The 26,228-nt window shown below is 44.6% G+C and overlaps 1 protein-coding gene across 19 annotated transcripts in view; it reads right to left on the minus strand.

Annotated features, from left to right (window-relative positions):
• The window catches only part of LOC125453431 (phospholipid scramblase 1-like), a 146,504-nt gene that overhangs the window by 69,527 nt on the left and 50,749 nt on the right, over positions 1 to 26,228 (minus strand). The window lies entirely within an intron of this gene.

Consider the following 26,228-nt stretch of genomic DNA (forward strand, 5'->3'; position numbering starts at 1 on the left):
CTTCTAGTTGGAACTGATCGTGGGTTTGGAAGGTGCTGTATGAGGATCTATTGGCGAATTCTTGTAGGTGCTTCTTGTAGGTAGTTCATACTGCTGCTACATTGGATGTGGTGCCAACCAATGGAGTTTTGTTCTGGATAGCATCAAGCTCCTTGAGTTTTGTTGCAGCTGCACCCATCCAGGCAAGAGGGGAATATTCCATCACATAAATAAGGATTGATGCCTTATAGCTAATGTACAGGATTTGGGGAGTCAGGAGAAGAGTTACTCACCACAGCATTCTTAGCTTCTTACTTGCTCTTATAGTCACTGGGTTTACGTGACAAGTTCAATTAATCTTCTGATCAATGGTAACCCCCAGCATGTTGATAGAGGCAAACTCAATGATGGTAACACCATTGAATCTCAAGGGGCAGTGAGTAAATTGGCTCTACTGGAGATGGTCATTGCCTGGCATTTGTGTGGCCTGAACATTACTCACAACTGGTCTCTCCAAACCTGGATATTGTCCAGGCCTCGCTGCAGTCAAGCATGGGCTGTGTTACTATCTGAAGCTTCATCCTCCATACCAACTCTGAGTCCAGGTAGATTCCAAATAGGGTCAAAAACAGAAGTTGCTGGAAAAGCTCAGCAGGTTTGGCAGCATTTGTGAAGAAAAATAATCAGTTAACATGGAGTCCAGCGACCCGTCCTCAGAACTGACAGCATCTGCAGTTCTTTCAGTTTTTAATCCAAATAAGGTCATCAGGAAACAACGTGTCAAAACTCAAATCCTCTTTTATTCTTTCTAAGAAAAATAATTTGACTTGCATGGGCTGGATCACAGCATTGAGTTTTCCACTAAGTGTCATGCTTCAAAAAATGTCCTGTTGGGCAGGCTGCTAGAGTCCAATAAATCAATAGAAAAATCTGACAATTTTAGGGCTCATACTTCTTCTTAAAGAAATTTTAGTACTAAGTTTTTTTCTCCACAAATACAATGATAAATGTTACTCATGCAGAATGTTAAACCCTCAACATAATCATATAGCAAGAACTGACATTTTGAGTCTGTACATTTCAAGATTTCAGAAGATTTTTAAAGTTGGCATGGTGGCATAGTGGTTCACACTGCTACCTCAACACCAGGGATCCAGGTTCAATTCTAGCCTCGGGTAACTGTCTGTGTGGAGTTTGCACATTCTCCTCGTGTCTGCGTGGGTTTCCTCCAGGTGCTCCGGTTTCCTCCCACAGTCCAAAGATGTGTAAGTTAGGTGGATTGGCCCTGCTAAATTGCCCATAGTGTTCAGGAATGTGCAGCTTAGGTGGGTTATAGTGGGGAATGGGTCTGGGTGGGATGCACGGAAGTTCAGTGTGGACTTGTTGGGCCGAAGGGCCTATTTCCACACTGTAGGGATCCTAATTCTAATTTAAAAACATTACTTAAAAGAATACAGAATCCCTACAGAGTGCAAACAGGCCCTTCGGCCCAACAAGTCCACACTGATCCTCAGAGCATCCCACGCAGACCTATCCCCCTATAACCTACCCTAATCTGCAAATCCCTGGGCACTATGGGGCAATTTAGCATGGCCAATCTACCTAGCCTGCATTTCTTTGGATTGTCGGAGGAAAGCCATGCAGACGCAGGGAGAACGTGCAAACTTCTCACAGACAGTTGCCCAGAAGGTGGAATCAAACCCGGGTCCCTGGTGCTGAGGCACTGCAGTGCTAACCCCTGAGCCACCGTGCCGCCCCTGGCTGGTTCAGACTTTAAACAAAGCCTAAGGCTTTCACTTTTCCTCCCCACCAAGAACAGGAATTTTGAGTTGCAGACTGAAACATTAAACATTTGTGAAATAAGACTAGAATTTGGCTTATTCAGTCTCAGTGAAACTCTGTACCTAATTATAAATTAACATTTAAGCAGATTTAAGTTACTTGTTTTTAAACTGTAACCTGTCCTTAAGCCTATATCAATTTTGAAGTTGGGTCCTACATCTAAATCATCACTGATCTTTCATCCCTAACATCTGCAGCTGGCAATTCTACCCCAAATTTTGTTTATAATAAGGATACATATCAAAAATTCACGAAAACTGCTGCTTTGCTACAATTATATCCATGTATTGGCAATTTAATTTTCTGAAACAAGAGCCTTTGCACCATTTGAGTTTTCACACTTTAGCTACTTAAAATGACTTTTTAAAAAATGTTATCCTATTAGCATAGGCTATAGTTTTCAGATAGGAGAACACAATTTGCATGAGTATATAGCAGGGATTCTTCATTTGCATCGGAGGGAAGTGTATCCCATTTTTGCAGTAGATTTTTAAAGTTTTTGAATAACTTTAGAATTTTACCAAGAAGGAAATCCTAATTGTGACATACATTTAGCAAACCACAAAATATTTTATGAAACAAGAACTTACAGGAGAAAAAGATGCTTTTGCAATCAGACAGAAAAAAAATCTGAAATCTCAACATTCTGTAATAACTAAATCAGACAGCAATACAGGGTAAAACCACTACAGTAAATAAATTCACATAAGCTTTATATCGGAGCCTGGCCAATATTTTCCATTTGTTTAATTGTTAATGTTGATATTACACAATCTAAAACTTGAGAATAAGTTTCCATTATACCAAAGTAAAATGCAACAACCTTAATTTACTGCAATGTGATCTGCAAATTCTGCAGAGTTTTAACACATTCGTCTGAAATCATTCAGTACACAAATATAAAACAAAGCAAATGTGTAAATTACGGTATGATTTACCTGAAATGAAGAGGTTGCTGGGGTTGAAGTGAGGAAAGGAAGAGAAAACAGATTCTAAAATGTGAGGCTGGATGAACACAGCAGGCCAAGCAGCATCCAAGATAATAAAATGTGAGGCTGGATGCTGCTTGGCCTGCTGTGTTCATCCAGCCTCACATTTTATTATCTTGGAATCTCCAGCATCTGCAGATCCCATTATCTCAGAAAACAGATTCTGCTGGAATATTAGTACTGGACTCTCTCAAAGCAGTGTATTATACTAAGCAAGGTACTCTTTTCAAATTTAAATCAACAACTTGCTCATGAGGTCTAACAGTCATTGCATTTTATCATTTTTCTCCTCACCTTCAACACATGCAATGTTAGTAATAACAATTAGTCTTGTTCAACAGTGGTATTAGAAATGAAATGAAAACTAAAAAAGGGGAAAATTGTCCATTGGAAAAGAGCCTAAATGACAACAAAAGTGAATAAAAATTTGATAAGTGACAGCATTGCATTATTCCAGTATATTATTACATTTAGGAAGCATCCATGAAGTTCGGTCTCCAGTTTAAAAATAGTAACATGCAAAATATGATACAATTGCTGACATTGACTGTTTGCCTGTTTGAGTGCTAATAATAGAACTTGGAGAACCAGGAAATCTAACCAACCCATTAAAAACTAAAAATTAAAAAAGGTACAAGTTTTCAATGTTTCAGATTCCCCAGAAAAAGGAAGCTGTAAACATAGAAGCAATAAACTGTTCATTAATTACCTGCAGTATAGTTCTTTTATTATTTAGAATGCAATCTTATTTCTAAACATGCCCAGTAAAAACGTTTGCATTGGAAACTTGCCCTAAGCATTATTCCTGCCCCTGAAGCAGAAAATTCAGCATGTGCCAAGAGTCCAAATATCCCAAACTGTCGAAAGCAGAGCTTTGTCCCTAAATTTTGCACTGACTATAAAGGGAAATACTGACACCTACTGAGTGTGGCTAGCCCATCCTAATCATTCTTGAAAGAGATGGGCCATAAATTGCTCCACCAGATACAGCTAATCACCCAATCATCTGGCATGTAGTTACAAACATGAAAGGACTATCGACATCTATCAGACTTGGAGGAAACTTGGAGAAAACTTGAAAGCCACCATATCATATTAAAACTATGGAGTGACTTTTTTTGGATCACTTTAAGCATCCAGTTAATGGATTGCACCTGTCTTCAATAATGGAAGACTTGGTTAGAGAAGTGGGGAAATTACTTCAATGTGCTTTCATTTCCGGGTCAACCACATTTGCAAGGGTTGTGTATACATATATAATGCGCACCCAGGATATCTGTGTCTATAAAATAGAGAAAGCAGCAAGGCTGAAAGCTGTGCAAAAGGATAATAAATATATTTGGTCTTGTGTCCTATATATGACCACAAATTGTTCCCTGATCAACTAGAGCTACATGAACAACTCTTTAAAAAAGTGAAGAGCACTAGAACAGAAAGGTACTAAACATTGCTTGAATCAGACATCAATGGGAAATGATCTCTCTGATGAAGGGTCTAGGCCCGAAACGTCAGCTTTTGTGCTCCTGAGATGCTGCTTGGCCTGCTGTGTTCATCCAGCTCCACACTTTGTTATCTTGGATTCTCCAACATCTGCAGTTCCCATTATCACTATTTGAAGGCATTGATTAGACCTCTCAACTTCAAATTCAAGGGAATGTAAATTATCCTCAAATTAATCCCACAAATTCCAGTATCACTCACATGAATCTCCTCTGCTACACCTCCTCCAAATAGAGCCTGAGATATTGTGCAAAATGAAATTGGGATGAAGTGTGAACAATCCTCTGCACAATCGAAAGATCATTTCCTCAATTTTGTTACTCAAACCAGAGACAGACAGAATTGAACACACCATTAGCCTTTGAATATATTTATCCCTGTACATTAACACTTAAATGTTTGATTTACATTGCTGCCTTTACTTTCTCGGATACAGAAAGTTAACAGTGTTGCGGTTACAAAAGGAGGTCATACAGAGACAGGCAAATCTGCCTTCCTGCTGGTGAACAGGAATCTTTTAATTAATTATATCCACTACACACTGAGTTAAATTGGAGAGAACACTTCTAACACTGTGCCACCTCAGTCCTAGTTTCTAAGAGTGTCTAGATATAGACTGGTATCACAGATAACATATTCCATTTGTTACAGTAATGAAATTTAACCATTTTCCTGTGACAATACTTTTCATTTAGATAACTTTTCAAAATAAACAAGAAAGAATTATCAAAAGGACCTTAAAATGGGCACCACAGAAACGGAATTTCAGGTAAGTGCTGTACCGAGAATCAAAATTCTAATAAATCCTTTGATAAATTTTAGATCGTAGAATCAAAAGTTGAAACAAAATCTGAAAGGGTAACCCAGGTGCTGATTATGAAATGTGAAAACGCAACACCACAGCAAATGTCATAACATGGTGATTATGTTACTGGGTTAGAGGCACCTACTGTTCAAAGCTACCACAGCAGCTGGTAAATTTAATTTTAATTAAAATAAATCTGAAATAAAGTGGGCACTAGCAATGGGCACCATGAAACTACCAGACTACCATAAAAAAAATGCCCAAGGACAAAAATCAACTTTCTTTACATGAGTTGGTCTGTATGTACAGCCAGGTGTGTAACAATGTGATTGACATCTAACTGCTCCCTCAAATGGGCAAGCAAACAACCAATACGTTATGAAGCATGGAACAAAAACAAAGTTGCTGGAAAAACTCAACAGGTTCGGCAGCTTCAGTGAAGGAAAAAACAGTTAAAATTTCAGGTCTGGTGCCCCTTCCTCAGAACCCTGCTGAGCTTTTCCAGCAACTTTGTTTTTGTTCGTGATTTACAACATTCACAATTCTTTTAGTTAATATTTATGTTATGAAGCATGTCACTCACCAGCAGCTCCTCAACGGTAGCTAATGATGGTCTGCCCAATGTTGGAAATTTGGGTCCCCTTCAAATCTCTTTTTTATTAACGTTCCATAATTAGTATCTTCTGTGCAGCATGATCCCTCACTTTAACTGTATTACAACGGTAACTAGTCTTCTACAAGCAAAGACTAAAGATTAATGGGTGCTATACCACCCTATTATCAGTGCAGTGCTTTTGAAAATAAACATAGTTTTTGTTCTGAGAAGGAATGAAACTAACATTCAAAATCGAAGTCAGGAAGGGAACAATGCTCACCGATATCATGAGTAGCGACCCCCAGTCATTGACCAAAAACATGCAGAAATTGACTGACACAACTACTAACCCCTGTAAATAGGGGCTATCAACAAGTTCACAGGAGCAAAAGTCAGTCCTCATCAGGCATCCCTTGTAAGCAGTAGCCCTATTCAAACAGCAGGCTTTTCCTGATGAATCAGAACAGGAAGACCTAGGAAAGAGTTCCCTAACATCTCAGCGAGAGACCACGATGCCGCCTCTGCAACTTCAACTATATCAACACATTCTACAACACCAGCTTGCTTATCTTCTAGTGTCAGTGAACTATCCCTAATCATCACAGTTGTGTACTCTTTGTCTAATTAACTGATGCCAGTTAACTACTGCTTCTTAATAAACTCATTCTATCAGAAAATTGTTATGTTCTGTCAATTGCCTAAATTACTGAGCATTGATCACAACCAATATCAACACCAGTAATGACATCATATTTTTTTAAACTTCCTTCTGATACTGTGGTGAAATACTCAAATCAAAACTGATATCCCTCAAAAATTCACTGAACTTCTCTAGAAACAAAGAAACCTACAGCACAGGAACAGGCCCTTCAGCCCTCCAAGCCTGCGACGATCAAGATCCTCTGTCTAACCTGTCATCTATTTTCTAACAGTCTGTGTCCATTTGCTCCCTGCCCATCCATGTACCTGAACAAATAGATCTTAAAACTCGCTAACATGTCTGCGTCTACCACCTCCGCTGGCAACGCGTTCCAGGCACCCACCATCCTCTGTGTAAAGAACTTTCCACGCATATCTCCCTTAAACTTTCCTCCCCTCACTTTGAAATCATGACCACTAGTAATTGAGTCCCCCACTCTGGGGAAAAAGCTTTTTGCTATCCACCCTGTCTCTCCCCCTCATGATTTTGTAGACCTCAAATCAGGTCCCCCCTCAATCTCCGTCTTTCTACTGAAGATAATCCTAATCTATTCAACCTCTCTTCATAGCTAGCACCCTCCATACCAGGCAACATCCTGGTGAACCTCCTCTGCACCCTCTCCAAAGCATCCACATCCTTTTGGTAATGTGGCGACCAGAACTGTACACAGTACTCCAAATGTGGCCGAACCAAAGTCCTATACAACTGCAACATGATCTGCCAACTCTTGTACTCAATATCCCGCCCAATGAAGGAAAGCATGCCATATGCCTTCTTGACCACCCTATTGACCTGCATTGTCACCTTCAGGGAACAATGGACCTGAACACCCAGATCTCTCTGTTCATCAATTTTCCCTAAGACTTTTCCATTTACTGTAAAGTTGGCCCTTGAATTTAATCTTCCAAAATGCATCACCTCGCATTTGCCCGGATTGAACTCCATCTGCCATTTATCTGCCCAACTCTCCAGTCTATCTATATTCTGCTGTAATTTCTGACAGTCCCCTTCACTATCAGCTACTCTACCAATCTCAGTGTCATCAGCAAACTTGCTGATCAGACCACCTACACCTTCCTCCAGATCATTTACATATATCACAAACAACAGTGGTCTCAGCACAGATCCCTGTGGAGCACCACTGGTTACAGGTCTCCAATTTGAGAAACTCCCTTCTACTACTACTACCCTCTGTCTCCTGTTGCCCAGCCAGTTTTTTATCCATCTAGCTAGCACACCCTGGACCCCATGTGACTTCACTTTCTCCATCGGCCTGCCATGGGGAATCTTGTCAAACACCTTACTGAAGTCCATGTATATGACATCTACAGCCTTTCCATCAATTAACTTTGTCACATCCTCAAAGAATTCTATTAAGTTGGTAAGACATGGCCTTCCCTGTACAAAACCATGTTGCCTATCACTGATAAGCCCATTTTCTTCCAAATGGGAATAGATCCTATCCCTCAGTATCTTCTCCAGTAGCTTCCCTACCACTGACGTCAGGCTCACTAGTCAATAATTACCTGGATTATCCTTGCTGCCCTTTTTAAACAAGGGGGCAACATTAGCAAGTCTCCAGTCCTCTGGGACCTCACCCGTGTCTAAGGACACCGCAAAGATATCTGTTAGAGCCCCGGCAATTTCTTCTCTCGCTTCCCTCAGTAACCTGGGATAGATCCCATCCGGACCTGGGGACTTGTCCACCTTAATGTCTTTTATGAGACCTAACATTTCCTCCTTCCTTATGTCAACTTGACCTAGACTAAGCAAACATCTATCCCTAACCTAAACATCCATCATGTCCCTCGCCTTGGTGAATACCGATGCAAAGTACTCGTTAAGAATGGCACCCATTTTCTCTGACTCAGCGCATAACTTTCCTTCTTTGTCCTGAAGTGGGCCAATCCTTTCTCTAGTTAGAAGAAGTCTACCTATATGTAGTCCAGCAAATAAGATGGACATTTGTACCTGATTGCACATAGCCAAAATAAAACATGCAACAAAAGATGGCCCCAACCGTGACCACCTCTACACCCAGAGCATTCAGACCCTTTGGAAGCGTTTCGCCCTGCGAGTCCTGAAACAGACACTCACAGCAATGCGCCGGCATCTCCAATCCGGCCTGCCCCAGCTCAGAACCTCCCTCTCCCAGACCTGCAAAGGACCTCTGCTGTTTTTTATCCTCCAAGACTGAACACCCAGTTCTACTCAGCTTTACTGGACTCCAAAAATCGTAAGTACAACAAACTCACTGGCTCCTGCCACCCACAAGAGGATTCCTGCACCTCCCAAATCCCGAGCCTGTCCCTGCCCCTCCCCCACCATGTATCCGCCACCATTGACCATGAGGACACGGCCGGTGAACCCACCGATGACGTCACATCCGCCACCGCCAGGCACACCACTTCCACGACCGCTGCTGCAGTCACCGCCTCCACTTCCAGAACCAAACACCACACAAATCACCCTCACCGCTGCTGCTGCCACCGCCCACTCCACTCCACCCACAGCTGACGCAACCCCGCCCATAGCCGACGGAACCCCGCCCACAGCCTCCACAGCCAGCATCCCCAGAGAAGACAGCCACACTGAGCCCTGCCGCATCTTCACCATCCCTGCAGACCTCCCGCTGACTGAGGACAAACGGTCAGTCTGAAGCAAGGGGCTCACCTTTGTCCCCCTCCACCCACACATCAACGAATACCAGTCACGTTTGGACATGGAGCAGTTTTTCCGCCGCCTTCGCCTCCACACTTGCTTCTTTAACCGGGAGCCTAACCCTCCCTCCACTGACCCCTTCACTCGCCTCCAACACAAGTCCTCCTCCTGGGCACCACCCCCAGGCCTCCTACCCTCCCTTGACCTCTTCATTTCCAACTGCCGTCAAGACATCAACCGCCTCAACCTCTCCACCCCTCTCACCCACTCCAACTTCTTCCCTGCAGAACAGGCAGCTCTCCGCTCCAACCCCAAACTCACCATCAAACCTGCAGACAAGGGTGGCGCCGTGGTAGTATGGCGTACTGACCTTTACATCGCTGAGGTCAAACGCCAACTCTTCGACACCTCCTCTTACCGCCCCCTTGATCATGGCCCCACCCCCGAGCACCAAACCATCATCTCCAACACCATCCATGACCTCATCACCTCAGGGGACCTCCCACCCACAGCCTCCAACCTCATTGTTCCCCAACCCCGCACGGCCCGTTTCTATCTCCTTCCCAAAATCCACAAACCCGCCTGCCCTGGTCGACCCGTTGTCTCAGCCTGTTCCTGCCCCACCGAACTCAACTCCACCTATCTGGACTCCATTTTCTCCCCTTTGGTCCAGGAACTCCGCACCAACATCCGTGACACCACCCACTCCCTCCACCGACACCCTCATCCGCCAGCCGAACTCGTCCTCACCCTCAACAACTTCTCTTTCGATTCCTCCCACTTCCTACAGACAAAAGGGGTGGCCATGGGTACCCGCATGGGCCCAAGCTATGCCTGCCTCTTTGTAGCTGACGTGGAACAGTCCATCTTCCGCACCTACACAGGCCCCAAAGCCCACCTCTTCCTCCGTTACATTGATGACTGCATCAGCGCTGCCTCTTGCTCCCCAGAGGAGCTTGAACAGTTCATCCACTTCACCAACACCTCCCACCCCAACCTCAAGTTCACCTGCGCCATCTCCAACACATCCCTCACCTTCCTGGACCTCTCAGTCTCCATCTCAGGTAACCAGCTAGAAACTGATGTCCATTTCAAGCCCACCGACTCCCACAGCTACCTAGAATACACCTCCTCCCACCTACCCTCCTACAAACATTCCATACCCTATTCCCAATTCCTCCACCTCCGCCGCATCTGCTCCCAGGATGAGGCATTCCACTCCCGCACATCCCAGATGTCCTCGTTCTACCAGGACCGCAACCTTCCCCCCCGCAGTGGTCGAGAATGCCCTTGACCGTGTCTCTCGCATTTCCCGCAACACATCCCTCACACCCCACCCCCGCCACAACCGCCCCCAGAGGATCCCCCTCGTTCTCACATACCACCCCACCAATCTCCGGATACAACGCATTATCCTCCGACACTTCCGCCATCTACAATCCGACCCCACCACCCAAGCCACTTTTCCATCCCAACCCTTGTCTGCTTTCCGGAGAGACCACTCTCTCCGTGACTCCCTTGTCCGCTCCACACTCCCCTCCAACCCCACCACACCCAGCACCTTCCCCTGCAACCGCAGGAAATGCTACACTTGCCCCCACACCTCCTCCCTCACCCCCATCCCAGGCCCCAAGATAACCTTCCATATCAAGCTGATGTTCACCTGCACATCTGCCAATGTGGTATATTGTAACCATTGCACCCGGAGTGGCTTCCTCTACATTGGGGAAACCAAGTGGAGGCTTGGGAACCGCTTTGCAGAACACCTCTGCTCGGTTCGCAATAAACAACTGTACCTCCCAGTCGTGAACCATTTCAACTCCCCCTCCCATTCCTCAGACGACATGTCCAATCATGGGCCTCCTGCAGTGCCACAATGATGCCACCCGAAGGTTGCAGGAACAGCAACTCATATTCTGCTTGGGAACCCTGCAGCCCAATGGTATCAATGTGGACTTCACAAGCTTCAAAATCTCCCCCTCCCCTCCTGCATCCCAAAACCAGCCCAGTTCTTCCCTCCCCCCACTCCATCCCAAAACCAGCCCAGCCGGTCTCTGCTTCCCTAACCTGTTCTTCCTCTCACCCATCCCTTCCTCCCACCTCAAGGCGCACCTCCATTTCCTACCTCCCACCTCATCCCGCCTCCTTGACCTGTCCATCTTCCCTGGACTGACCTATCCCCTCCCTACCTATCTTCTTTTCTCTCCATCTTCGGTCCGCCTCCCCCTCTCACCCTATTTATTCCAGAATCCACTCCCCATCCCCCCTCTGATGAAGGGTCTAGGCCTGAAACGTCAGCTTTTGTGCTCCTGAGATGCTGCTTGGCCTGCTGTGTTCATCCAGCTCCACACTTTGTTATCAACATAAGATGAAGATTGCTCTCCACCCCAAATCTCACACCTCTATCTTAACTAAATTAAATTATTTACCTACAGTCATAGCCAATCAAGACGATTACTGCTGTAATGTTGAGTTAACTTATCACAACTGGAGACAGAAACGAAACTTGTCAAATCAAAGCTACAGCTTCAGTTGGACAGAGGTCTCTAATATGAAAGGTAATGTGCATGTATATGTCATAAATGTAGATCTTTACTGCTTATAATGCTTGGGTTGCTTTTGAAACACACTGCACACAATCTGTTAGTTCTGTGCCACATTTCAATGGAATTTTTATACACATGACAAGAATTCAAACCAAGGACACTCTGTAGTTATAGTCTACTCTTACTCACTTATCACCAAGACGTATAATTTGGTCTTTAACATAGTACTTTCATACAAGGCAATGCCTCAATAAAACTACAGAAAATGTAAATTATTTAGGTTAAAACTAAATATTCTCTGGATTGTATTGTTTTGTAAAATAAAATTAAAGAGTTTGGCATTGACAGAAAAAGGGCTGTCTGACGTATTGCATTCGGAAAATTTTCTTCCTTCTTTCTTTAATTAAAGAGTCTTTCAGCAAATTACAATCCTCCAGCTTACATTTCAATCAGAGGGAATGTGGTGAAGAAATAATGAAGGCTAATGCAACTGAGATTTATACTTAGCTCAGTCTCTACTTCAGTTTTGAGCCCTGTTTATTGATGTCTTTCCTTTCCACTTTTCTTTGTTGATTTTATCCTGCAGACAGAATTCCTCATTGGACTCATACTAAATGACATACTTACACATTTTCTTAAGTCTGCTTAGAACGGGTCAAGCTATTCAAAACAGCGAAGTGTAATACAATCAGAGATAATGGGAACTGCAGATGCTGGAGATTCCAAGATAATAAAATGTGAGGCTGGATGAACACAGCAGGCCAAGCAGCATCTCAGGAGCACAAAAGCTGACGTTTCGGGCCTAGACCCTTCATCAGAGAGGGGGATGGGGGGAGGGAACTGGAATAAATAGGGAGATCCAACCTCTCCCCCGCAGAACGGGCAGCCCTCCGCTCCCTCCGCTCCAACCCCAACCTCACCATCAAACCCGCAGACAAGGGTGGCGCAGTGGTAGTATGGCGTACTGACCTCTACATCGCCGAGGCCAGACGCCAACTCTCCGACACCACCTCCTACCGCCTCCTCGATCATGACCCCACACCCGAGCACCAAACCATCATCTCCAACACCATTCATGACCTCATCACCTCAGGGGACCTCCCACCCACAGCCTCCAACCTCATTGTTCCCCAACCCCGCACAGCCCGTTTCTATCTCCTTCCCAAAATCCACAAACCTGCCTGCCCTGGTCGACCCATCGTCTCAGCCTGCTCCTGCCCCACCGAACTCATCTCCACCTATCTGGACTCCATTTACTCCCCTTTGGTCCAGGAACTCCCCACCTATGTCCGTGACACCACCCACGCCCTCCACCTCCTCCAGGACTTCCAATTCCCTGGCCCCCAACACCTCATATTCACCATGGACGTCCAGTCCCTGTACACCTGCATTCCGCATGGAGATGGCCTCAAGGCCCTCCGCTTCTTCCTGTCCCGCAGGCCCGACCAGGCCCCCTCCACCGACACTCTCATCCGCCTAGCGGAACTCGTCCTCACACTCAACAACTTCTCTTTTGACTCCTCCCACTTCCTACAGACTAAGGGGGTGGCCATGGGCACCCGCATGGGCCCCAGCTATGCCTGCCTCTTTGTAGGTTACGTGGAACAGTCCATCTTCCGCACCTACACAGGCCCCAAACCCCACCTCTTCCTCCGGTACATTGATGACTGTATCGGCGCCGCCTCTTGCTCCCCAGAGGAGCTCGAACAGTTCATCCACTTCACCAACACCTTCCACCCCAACCTTCAGTTCACCTGGGCCATCTCCAGCACATCCCTCACCTTCCTGGACCTCTCAGTCTCCATCTCAGGCAACCAGCTTGTAACTGATGTCCATTTCAAGCCCACCGACTCCCACAGCTACCTAGAATACACCTCCTCCCACCCACCCTCCTGCAAAAACTCCATCCCCTATTCCCAATTCCTCCGCCTCCGCCGCATCTGCTCCCACGATAAGACATTCCACTCCCGCACATCCCAGATGTCCAAGTTCTTTAAGGACCGCAACTTCCCCCCCACGGTGATTGAGAACGCCCTTGACCGCGTCTCCCGCATTTCCCGCGACACATCCCTCACACCCCGCCCCCGCCACAACCGCCCCAAGAGGATCCCCCTCGTTCTCACACACCACCCTACCAACCTCCGGATACAACGCATTATCCTCCGACACTTCCGCCATTTACAATCCGACCCCACCACCCAAGACATTTTTCCATCCCCACCCCTGTCTGCTTTCCGGAGAGACCACTCTCTCCGTGACTCCCTTGTTCGCTCCACACTGCCCTCCAACCCCACCACACCCGGCACCTTCCCCTGCAACCGCAGGAAATGCTACACTTGTCCCCACACCTCCTCCCTCACCCCCATCCCAGGCCCCAAGATGACATTCCACATTAAGCAGAGGTTCACCTGCACATCTGCCAATGTGGTATACTGCATCCACTGTACCCGGTGCGGCTTTCTCTACATTGGGGAAACCAAGCGGAGGCTTGGGGACCGCTTTGCAGAACACCTCCGCTCAGTTCGCAACAAACAACTGCACCTCCCAGTCGCAAACCATTTCCACTCCCCCTCCCATTCTCTTGATGACATGTCCATCATGGGCCTCCTGCACTGCCACAATGATGCCACCCGAAGGTTGCAGGAACAGCAACTCATATTCCGCCTGGGAACCCTGCAGCCATATGGTATCAATGTGGACTTCACCAGTTTCAAAATCTCCCCTTCCCCCACTGCATCCCTAAACCAGCCCAGTTCATCCCCTCCCCCCACTGCACCACACAACCAGCCCAGCTCTTCCCCCCCACCCACTGCATCCCAAAACCAGTCCAACCTGTCTCTGCCTCCCTAACCGGTTCTTCCTCTCACCCATCCCTTCCTCCCACCCCCAGCCGCACCCCCAGCTACCTACTAACCTCATCCCACCTCCTTGACCTGTCCGTCTTCCCTGGACTGACCTATCCCCTCCCTACCTCCCCACCTACACCCTCTCCACCTATCTTCTTTGCTCTCCATCTTCGGTCCGCCTCCCCCTCTCTCCCTATTTATTCCAGTTCCCTCCCCCCATCCCCCTCTCTGATGAAGGGTCTAGGCCCGAAACGTCAGCTTTTGTGCTCCTGAGATGCTGCTTGGCCTGCTGTGTTCATCCAGCCTCACATTTTATTAAAGTGTAATACAATCTCTTCTCTCAGCAATCACTTGGGAAAGCAAAAGAAAATGAAAATTAACTGCAGTCAGTTCAGAAAACTCTTGGAAATTCCAAGAAATTACAACCTGCTCCAGCCTATCTGAACTTAGGGAGAAAGTATAAAATCAAGATATGAACTTCGACCACTCTATCCCAGTCAATATCTTATCAAGCATTTCAAGTTTCCTGACCGATAATCCTCCTTTTCGATAGTGGCATCCAATCCCACTACAATTCCATCCCCCTGCAGGGTCACTCAAGTGGTCAAGGACTCACTTCTTGAACAATTCCTTTCCACTATCACCCTCCTCCATCTGGCTAAATGTGTTCTCTCAATTAACAATGTCTCCTTTACTTAGTCCCACTTCTTCTAAATGAAGAGGTACATATAAGCCACATTGCCTTAGTTATGGATGGCACAGTGGCTCAGTGGTTAGCACTGCAGCCTCACAGCACCAGGGACCCAGGTTCGATTCCAACCTCGGGCGACTGTCAATGGGAGTTTGCACATTCTCCCTGTGTCTGTGTGTGTTTCCTCCAGTTTCCTCCCACAGTCCCAAGATGTGCAGGCTAGGTGGATCGGTCATGCTAAATTGCCCATAGTGTTCAGGGGTGTGTGGGTTATAGTGGGACCCTTCAAGGGGTGGAGTGGACTTGTTGGGCCGAAGGGTCTGTTTCCACACTGTGGGGAATCTAATCTAATCCTACCTTTGTCTCTTAATGGGGAGTGTAGAATGTTCCTTGTTCCAGTCGTACTCAGACCCCTGGTGTCAACTCCTGTTCTATTATAGCAATAACTAACTCAGTGCAGCTTCCCTCTCTCATCCTGAACCAGAAAAATTCACTAATTGTTCTTCCAATTTCTACCCTTCCTCACTTCTACATGATCTCTTTCTGACACTTCACTTCCTTTCCTGAACTTTTCAATCTCCATTTCTGGGGACAGGCTGTCTAACTAATGTTCATTTCAAGCACACCGACTCCCACAGATATCTCATCAGCACTTCCACACAGCCTGTTTCCTCCAAGGACTCTATTCCATTCCCCCCATTCTCAGTAGCTATTCTGTCAACCTTACCTTCCACAACTGCACTTCTGATATGATTGCTTCTTTGCTCAACTGAAGATTCAACCAGATATGTTTCCCCTGGATTTTAAAACTGTGTCCAGCCCATTTCTTGCACATTTGCCCTTGCTCCTTCCCCTCCATCCCCGAACCACAATACGGTTTCCCCTTGTCCTCGCTTTCCATTTCACCAGCCTTCACAAAGGATCACCTTCCTCTATTTCCATCACCTCCAGTGTGATGCTACCACCAAATACATCCTTTTCCCTCCTGGAATCCGTGAAATTCTGATCCACTCCTCAAACAACCCCATTATCTCATCCATTTCCAACTGCACCTTCTAATGCAACATTTATCCCTTTACATTCCCCATCCTCATTTTTCACACTCCCAAACAAAATTACCTGATGAAGTAGCTGTTTGATTCTGCTACTGTGAATCTAGGTGACTGCATCCACTGCTGTCAACACCATTTCTTCTGCACTGGAGAAATAAAATGCAGGCTGCTATGTGAAACAACTCCACTTTACCTGCAAGCATGATATTGACCTTCCAGTTCCTTCTTATTCACTCGTTCTCCAAAGCATCCTCCCTCAGTACAGCTAGGAGATACTCCTTTAACAGTAATGCAACTCGCCCATCCTTTTTACCTCCCTTTCTATCACACCTGAAATATCTAAAACCTAGCACATTTAGCTGCCATTCCTGTCCCTCTTTCAGCCTAGTTTCTGTAATCACAATAACGTCATGGTTCCAATCATAAACAAAGCTCGAAGTTCATCTACCTTGCCTATTATGCTTCTTGCATTGAAACAAATGCATTTCAGACCACCTTCCCTGCTTTTTGGAGCAGCGTTTCCCTGCCTGTTCTTGTTCTTGGTAATGTTTGTCCTGGTTTCTACCACTCCCTCAATTTCTGCATCTATTACCCAACTCCTCTGGGTTCCCATCCCCTGCCGCACTAGTTTAAACTCTCCTCAACCACTCTGCCAAGTATCTCTCCCAAGGACATCAGTGCCAGTCCTGCCCAGACGTAACCCATATAGTTTGTACACATCCCACTTCCCCCAGAACCAGTCCCAATGTTCCATGAATCTGAAAACCTACCCCTCACACCATCTTTTCAGCCACATATTATCTTTTATAGCCTCGAGGCACTGGTAGTAATCCTGAGATAACTACCTTTGAAGTCCTACATTTTAAACTTTCTTCCTAATTCTATATTCTGCTTTTATATTTTAAAAAAGGGTGAGGTCATATGTTGTTAGTACCAACATGTACTGTGGCCACTCCCCCTCCAGCATGTCTGAGTGGCTCCAGGGCATTCAGGACCCGAGCACCTGGGAGGCAACACATCACCCTGGATTGCCAATTGTGGCCACAAACGCCCGTCTATTGCCTTTCTAATTAGGAAAGCCCACAATTGTAAAGATTCATGGTTATGAGGACATCCTGGGAGTTTGCCTTCATTGACTTAGGCAGGTACAGAGAAGTTTCCTGGAGTTGTACCTAAATTATTCTCAGATATGTTGCTTCTAGATTTTCCATGATTAGGGAGGCATCTGGGATGTGGGGGATGGTGGGGGGGATGCAGATCAGTAAGATCAGAAGACCATAAAATATAGGAACAGAAGCAGGCCATTCAATCTAGAGTCTGCTCTCCCAAACAATGGCATCATGAATGATCGAATGATACTCAACTCCACTTTCCTGCCTTTTCCCTGTAGCCCGCATCTCCCTTACTGATATTAAAAAAATCAAATCAGTCTCTCAACTTTAAATGTACTCAAAAAGGGATGTTGATGCTGTCACTGTTGTAAAGAATTCCATCCTCACTACCTTTAGAGAAGAAATCCCTCCTTATTTCTGTCTTAAAATGGGTGATCCCTTATTCTGAAATTTTATCCTCTTGCTCTAGGATTTTCACACAAGGGGAAACAATCTTTGCACATTCACCCAGTCAAGCCCCCAGCAGTCTTGTACGTTTCAACAAGATTGCCTCACATTCTTCGACATTCTAATGAGCATAGGCTGTGTTGCAGGTCGAGGCACATGCAAGTACCCAAGTGAGCAAACTTAATGAAATATATTTTCTGAAGCTCTAACATATTCATGCATAAACTTGTATCTTTTAGGGAAACTAGGTGAAGACAAAGTTGAATTAAGTTAATAAAATATAAATGATACATTTTGCTTTTATGTCCTGTAAGTTAAGATAGTTTGCTAACGTGCTTTCAGGGACCAGAGAAAGGTCAAGGGTGGGGGTATGTGATTAAAGTCACCTATCCTGATTGACGACATTATTGTAGTTGGATACTCGGAGAAACATTCGGCTTAGCATTAGATTCAAACAGATGTTAAGAAACCAGAATTCAATGTTATAGAGGTCTCTAGATCGTTGTGAGCACTTTCTTCAAGGTAAATAGAGAGTGTCAGCACTTTGCCATTAATCATGAGATCTATACAATTAAGTTCTAGAAATAACTCCCATTTTTCCGTAAATGGACTGTTGAGTATCATAAATTACAAAAGCATACAAAATGTTAAAGTACCAAAATAACCTAAATGTTGCCTCAACTACCACTGTTATTGGTGAAATGGTGATGAGGTAAAATAAACTTTTAAATCATGACAAAAAGCTTTGGAAGTCCAATATCTAGCCAACAAGTTCCCAAATCTTATCAAAAAGGTAGATTTGTTGCAAAGTGAAAGATAGACTGTTATTGGATATATTTTGGGTTACAATGCACATTATACCAATCATATCTAACTTCTGTAAGTTGCCTACAAAGGAACCCAAGGAGAAGTCCATTTGACATTCTCCCAGAACTTGCTAAAGTCCAAATATTAACACTAAGGAAATTAAAAGTGTACAGAACATCTGTTTACATATGTTTAACAGTGAAATCTTAAAGTGGATGAGAATTTTGACTAAGACTCCTACTATGGTTAATTTGAACACATTAGGGCAGACTTTTCCATTTTCACTTGAATTTTTTTTTAAAAATCAATGAGATTCGTGGTGGCCAATCTTTCATGCCTTAGAGCAATTTTTCCTCTTTCAATTTTCTGCTCTTCATCTCAATTATGTAAACAGATTCTTGGCAGCATTCTTGGGGATGTTGGAGAGGTGAAAGCATTCACTACAGCTGTGATCTTTCTGCATTCATGCCTTGGGACATCTTGATTGCCCAGGTGCACACCACTTCAGATGCTGCAAACCAGGAATGACCCCTCACCCTCTGATGCTAGAGCCTCTACATTCAAGAAGTGACTAAGGGGAAAGCTCTTTGTGGACAGGGGCTTGGAAGTTTTGAGGGATGGGATACTGGAGAGGGCGGTCATCCTTTTTCTAGCCAACTGCCACAGTAGGCCTTGTCACCAAACATAACCAGCTCTGGGCACAAACTGAAGCCTGAATCAATGTTGCGTCCTGAATGTTTGGAAGATTCAGCAATTCAGAAAAAGGAGGTCAAGGATAGATGTCACCATCTTCTCTCTGGTACTTCACACGCCCAGAGCCACAACTCAGTCAAACTCTACCACTGCCACTACACACACCTCTCACTAAGGCTCATAGACTACTACAATCAAGATTACATGCAGTGAACTGTGCAAAGATAAGATAGGAGAGCAAACTACTAAACTTTTCTGACCTGTTTCCTTCTCAATCACTGGGAAATCCTCACCATCTTCTCTTGCTCACACAACACTATTAACTGTTCATTCATTCACGTCTATCATACTCAGTCCGTCTCTTTGTCACACTGATGTCAAAACATCTTGACCCATAGGATTGACAGGGACCCAATCCCTGGACTCCAAGGACACGGATTCCCAAACTTTGGAAGAACCAAGTGCCTAACTGAATGGTCGACCTCCTTAGGATAAGCCCTTTGGCTGACTGTGGTGGCGTTCCCTGACTGGCCAGAGTCCATACAGCATATTACAGACTGCTCCCCTTTTACTTTCACTCTTGGCCATTTGTTTCAAGCATACGCAGGGCCTGCTGCCCAAACTGCTGTCAAATGCTGCAGATGTGACATTGACATAGTATGTGCTACATAGTGACATGTCCAGCCCCTTGTTTCAGTGCCCAGTTTCAGTGCTCCCCTCTAAGACACACTGCCTGCTTCTTTCTTGCTGTCTTAAAAAGCAATGCAAGTCACAGAAGCTGGCAGCCTGTAACTAAAAAGAGTCTGCATACCAAGAAAGCAATATCTAGAAAAGCTGATATCTGTTAATGAGCCACAGAGAGCCTGGTAGTCCATAAGTCAGTGACTGAGAATGTGCCAAGAAAGCAATGCAGAGTAGATAGAGGCTGGTATTCATGAAGTAAACACGCAGTGATAAAATGTGAAGCAAGCAAGCTCAGAACTACAAAACACATCTTAAGTAAATGCATGATATGAACATATGACCCTCTGCACAAAGTAAATTGACAGAAGCACGTCCCTGAACTTTACAGGGTTGAAGGGCTGAAGTGTCCAAGTGCAGGCATAATGGTGTGGTTATGGCTGGTATTTTAATGCAGATTTCCATGGGCAATGGCTTAAGGATAATGATGACCATGCTGCATGCAACTATGTTGGTGAGAAGCTATTGTATGATAGCTAAGACAAACATTATCTGAGCTGTAAGTTTGATTTATGTCAGGAACTTACATAGAACAGTACAGGAGCAGGCCATTCAGCCCACCATGTCTGTCCCAACTATGATCCTATTTTAAATTAATCCCATCTGTTTGCTCATGGTCCATATTGCTCTGTGTCTGTCTAAATGCCTCTTAAACTTTACTATTGTATCAGCTTTTACCACCTGCCCTGGCAGTGCATTTCAGGCACCCTTTGTATAAAAACTTTCCCCTCTTGCTTTAAACCTACGTCCCCAGTATTTGACATTTCCACCTCAGAAAGAGAGACTCTGACTGTCTGTACTTTCCATGTCCCTCAGAATTTCGTATACTTCTGTCAGGTCACCCCCTCAGCCTCCAAAGCTCAAGCAAAAACAATCCGAGTTTGTCTAATCTCTCCTTATAGCTAATATACTCCAATCCAAGCAACATCTTGATAAATTTCTTCACCCCCTCCAAAGCCTCCATTTCCTTCCATGAGTGTGGCGACAAGAACTGGACATGGTACTCCAAATATGGTTGGCCAAAGTCTTATACAGTTGCTACATGACTTGTCAACTTTTATCCTCAATGCCCTGACCCACAAAGGCAAGTATGCCATACAGCCTTCTTCATCACCTTATCCAAATGTATTACCACTTTCAGGAAGCTATGGTCTTGGACCCCAAAATCCCTCAGGGTCCTGCCATTTACTGTATACTTTCCTCTGGTATTGGACCTCCCAAAATGCATCAGCTCATACTTGTCTGGATTAAACCATCTGCCATTTTTCTGCCCAACTTTCTAGTTGATTTATATCCTGCCTGCGTCTTTTGACATCTTCATATGACTGATGTTTCCACCAATTTGTGTGTCATCTGCGAACTTATCAGACCATCGGCATTTTCATCCAAGTCATTTCTCTGTCTAACAAAATAGAGATCTAAGCACTGATCCTTGCAGACCTCCACAGGTTACAGACCTCGTCAGAAAAACACCCCTGCACAACTATCTTCTGTGTTCTATGGCCAAGCCAATTTTATATCTAACTTCCCAATTCATCATGGATTCCATGCAATTTGATCTTCTGGACCAGCCTACTGAGGAACCTTGCAAAATGATTTAGTAAAATTCAAGCAGACAACATCCACTACCTTACTCTCAATCATCTTCGTCATTTCCTTTAAAAAAAACTCAATAAATTTTTAGAAATTAGACTGCCCCTGCATAAAGCTTCACTGATTATCCCTATTTAAATCAATTCTTCTCCAAATGTAACTGAAATCGTGACCCTAAGAATCTTCTCCAGTAACTTCCCTTCCACTGATGTTAAGGCTCATTAACCTATAGTTTCCTAAATGCTTTACAGTCATACAGCATGGAAACAGACCCTTCGGTCCAACTAGTTCATGCTGGCCATGTTCCCAAACTAACCTAGGTCCACACTATTCCAAACCTTTACTATTCACAAATTTATTCATATGTCTTTTAAACATTGTTACTGTGCCTGCATTCACTTTCTCTGATAGTTCAATCTATACATGAACCACACTATGTAAAAAGAGTTACCCCTCATGAACTTTTAAAATCTTTCTCTTCTCACCTTAAAACTCCCATACCCAAGGGAAAAGCACCTTGTCATACACCTTATCTATGTGTCTCATGATTTTATAAATGTCAATAAAGGTCACTTATCAACCTCTTGCCCTCCAGTGAAAGGAATCCCAACCTTTCCTGTCTTTGTTACATCTGAAACCCTCTATTTCCAGAAACAAAGTGGTAAATCATTTCTGAACCCTCTCCGGTTTAATAATATCCTTCCTATAGCAGGTAGCCAGACCTGAACACCGTACTCCAGAAGAGGCCTCACCAACATCCTGTACAAACTCAAATGACATCCCAACTCCTATACTCAGGAGTCAAGCAACGAAGGCAACATGCTAAAAGCCTTCTTAACTACCCAGTCTACCTGAACAAAGGATCAACATTGGCTATTCTCCCATCTTCAGGGGCCTCTGCTGTAGCCCAGAAGGATACAAGATCTGTGGTAAGGCCTGAGTTATCTCCTCCTTTGCCTCCTCAGAATCACAGGATAGATCCCGACAGGCCCTTGGGACTTACCGGCCTAAAATATCAATATAACCCTAAACTTACCATCATCCTTCTCTTTTGTGAATATCGATGTGATGTTAAAAAAAAAGACCTCACCCAACTTCCTCTGGCGCTTCACATACTTTGCCTCTTTTGAGCTTGAGTGGGCCTTCCCTTTCCCTCGTTACCTTCTTGCTCTTAATATAAATTAACTTGGGATTCTCCTTAATCTTACTTGCCAAAGACATTTAATGTTCCCTTCTAGCCTTTCTTCAAGTTCTTTTCTGTTTCTTTTATACTCCTCAAGAGCCTTGTTTGACTTCTGTTTTGTAAATCTTACATACGGTTCCCTTTGCTTGTTAACTAAACTTATAATAGCCAAGGTTCCCAAATTTTGCCATCCTTATATTTCATCCTCTGAGGAACATACTGGTCTTGAATTCTGGTCAACTGGCTTTTAAAAGACTCACATATCAGATGTTGGATTTACCTTTAAAAGAACTGCCCCCAACGAATTTTCAAATTCCTGCCTAATACTGTTGTAATTAATCTTCCCCCTATTTAGCACTTTCACCTGAGGACCTGTCTTATCCTATCCATAATTCTGTGAGTTATGATCATTGTCCCATAATGCTCACCCACCAAAACAATGATTACCTGGCCAAGCTCATTTCCCAATACAAGATTTATTACAGTCCCTTCCCTAATTGGGCTGATCTGCATTTTGTTTCAATAATTCCCTCCTGAATGCATAAGTCACTTTGTGCTATGTAAGCCCCAGGCATTAAGGGAATATTGAGGAAATTAAAATCACTCTCTACCATAACGCTGTTGTTTTTACATCTTTGCACGATCTGTTTATGTGTTCCTCTAACTCCTGCTAACCCTAACCCTAATGACAACAGGAGGCCGATAATATAACCTCCATCATAGTGATGGCACCATTCTTATTGCTAAACTCTACCCACGTTCGCTAGCTGGATGAGCCCTCCAAGATGTTGCCTCTTTGTCATGCTGTGGCATTCTCCTTGATCAGCAATGCAACATCCTTCTCCATCATGCCCAAAATATCCAAACCTGGGAACATAGTTGAGAGAAGGGCAGGACTGGCGGCTCTAAGTTTCAGTAATGGCTACTACATAGTAGTCCCATACTAATCCAGGCTCTGCACTCAACAGCCTTAACTCTTATGCTCCTTTCTTAAAATAAATATATTTCAGACCACTAGTCCCACTGTCACTATTAACATGGTCCTGTCTGTTCTTCCTACTTGACTTATTTCATTTAGCCCCTCTCTTCAAACACTTCAGATGCTGATCTACTGCTATAATCCCACACTCCTATGTCACGCTGGTTTAAAATCTCCCAAGTAGCACCAGCAAACCTCCATGCCAGGATATTGGTGCCTCTCCAGTTTAGGTAGAATTGTCCTCTTTCACAGATCCTACCTGCCCTGGAAGAGATCTCAATGATCCAGACACCTGAATCCCTCCTTCCTACACCACCTCTTTAGCCCACATTCAACTGTATTATCTTCATATGTCTGGCCTCACTACCACATGGCATAGAGGGTAAGCCTGAGATTACAATCCTACAGAGGCCTGCTTTCCAACTTCCTACCTAGCTCCCTAAACTCCCTTTACAGCACCTCATCTCTCTTTCTGCGACATGGTGGCTAAGTGGTTAGCACTGCTGCCTCACAATGCCAGGGACCCAGGTTCAATTTCAACCTCAGGCAACAGTCTATGGACTTTGCACAGTTCTCACTGCATCTACATGGGTCTACTCCAGGTGTTCTATTTTCCTCTCAGTCCAAAGATGTGCAGGTTAGGTGGATTGGCCACGCTAAATTGCCCAGTGTCCAGGGGTGTATAGGTTAGGTGGATAAGTCTATGGGAAGCGCAGAGTTATAGGGGTGCAGGCGGGGGCGGGAGGAAGCTAGCTAATTGAGGTAGGATATTCTTCAAGAGAGTCAGTGCAGACTTGTTGGGCTGAATAGCCTGTTTCCACGTTGTGGGGAATTCTATGATTCTACATCATTAGTAACAATATGGACCAAAACCTCTTCTCACTCAGAGATAGAACATTCTTGACCCTGGCACTAGGAGGCAAGACACCAACCTGAAGTATTGCTCACATTCACAGAAATGCCTATTTGTATTCCTGACTATACAGTCCCCTGTCAGTCTACTGTTTTCCAACACTTTGGCCCTTCCTACACTGCAACTGTGCCAAGTGAAGTGCCACTGATCTGGCTACTGTTGGCCTCCAAGGAAAACGACATTCTCCTGCAACAGTCTCCAAAACAGTGTAACTAGGTCAATTTTTCTAGTCATGACATCACCTCTACAGCTCTGCCTCTGGATTCAGCTCCACACCCACCACCCTGGCTGACCCCACTCCTCAGGTATTTGTCTGGTAGCTCCAGCCACTGCTCACTCCCAGATTCACATTGCTGTGCTGCGCCATCCCTGTGAAACAGCACTGTGGAGTGGAGAATTGGAAATGCCACATTAAAAAAAGGTGAGTTGGAGCTGCAAACTGATGCAAATTTTAAAAAAAAGGTAGCCACCACCTCAATAGTGAGACTCTAAAATTGCCATTTAAGGCTTGGATTAGAAAAATTCTCAACATCGAGAAACGATATTGTTTTCTCCCCCAGTCTCATCATATTTACCCCCTTCCTTGCCATTGCTCACACCACACCAGAGGAGGGAAATTTCCAATCAATGCTTCCCATGGTCTGCAGCCTTGTCATCTCTCGATGAATTTATTCTGGGCACGGTCAATGGCCTCTTACTTTCAACCATCCCTGCTGAAGACTCCTACCATGTGCACTATCACCGAGCTCCACCTTCCCAAGAACTGTCTAAGGACTGAACTTCTGAAAATCTGATCATCCTACATTAATAGGAACATCGCTCTGTTGCTGTCCGAAAGAAGAACTCAGAACAAAATATGAATACACAACTTGCTCCTCCTGAGGCTAAACTCCATCCTCACTACAAATGTTTAATTCCACTTTGTAGCAAGGAATCTGCCTCCCTGCCCTGATGGAAGCAGATGGATAACTGGTTATATCGCACAAACATCTGTAATATTAAGGGAATTTTACAGAATGGCTACTGAAAGAATGTTTCCTCTTATAGGAGAGGCCACAAATTAGAAAACAACTTTCATAGAACACAGAACATTACAGCACAGTACAGGCCCTTTGGCCCTCAACGTTGTGCTGACCTGTCATACCGATCTCAAGCCCATCTAACCTACACTATTCCATCTACGTCCATATGCTTGTCCAACGTACTTAAAGTTGGCGAATCTACTACCGTTGCAGGCAAAGCGTTCCATTCCCTTACTACTCCGAGTAAAGAAACTACCTCTGACATCTGTCCTATATCTTTCACCCCTCAATTTAAAGCTATGCCCCCTCGTGCTCGCCATCACCATCCTAGGAAAAAGGTTCTCCCTATCCACCCTATCTAACCCTCTGACTATTTTATGTGTCTCAACAATTTCAGAAACAGAGTTCCACAATTTATGAGTGACATGAGGAAAAGTGTTTCTCTCAGTCTTTGGTCCAATAATTTCCTTCCCAGAAAGCAATGGTCACTGGATATTTTTAAGGCTTAGTTAGATAAACGCTTGATTGATGA

The sequence above is a fragment of the Stegostoma tigrinum genome, chromosome 6 (genome assembly GCF_030684315.1).
Source record: "Stegostoma tigrinum isolate sSteTig4 chromosome 6, sSteTig4.hap1, whole genome shotgun sequence".
Lineage (NCBI taxonomy): Eukaryota > Metazoa > Chordata > Chondrichthyes > Orectolobiformes > Stegostomatidae > Stegostoma > Stegostoma tigrinum.